General features: G+C 52.3%; 1 protein-coding gene across 1 annotated transcript in view; it reads left to right on the top strand.

The window, feature by feature from the left end:
- The window catches only part of LOC104132035 (seizure 6-like protein), a 66,765-nt gene that overhangs the window by 45,051 nt on the left and 21,326 nt on the right, over positions 1–388 (top strand).

The raw sequence follows: 388 nt of genomic DNA, 5'->3' as shown, positions 1-388 counted from the left end.
TCAGGCGTCAGGAGCAGAAGTTCAAAGGCATTAAGATCACAGGGCGATGGAACGGGCGGTTGGACTCGGGGGAGCTGTACCCGCCGTGGCCAACACCTGGCCGTGCCCCTGTGTTTGGGGTTTCATGCCCAAAAGCTCCTTTCTTCCTTTTCATTCTGATCCTACCTTAATGAGCAGAATTTGAAATGCAAAAGAAAATCAAGTTTAAATTTAACCTGGGCATTGTGCTTTTGCTTAACACGCCTGTAGCACTAATGGTAATGAAGTGCCCAGGGTGAGCCAGAGGTTTTGTTGTGCTTTGCTGGAGTTTGCTTGGGAAAGAAACCCCGGGCTGCTGCTCCGGTCCCTGTCCCACAGAGCCCTGGCACCATAGCAGGCACCCCTCTCC

The sequence above is a fragment of the Egretta garzetta genome, unplaced genomic scaffold (assembly GCF_000687185.1).
Source record: "Egretta garzetta isolate BGI_Z169 unplaced genomic scaffold, ASM68718v1 scaffold558, whole genome shotgun sequence".
NCBI lineage: Eukaryota > Metazoa > Chordata > Aves > Pelecaniformes > Ardeidae > Egretta > Egretta garzetta.
This window is presented reverse-complemented; position numbering and strand designations above follow the sequence as displayed.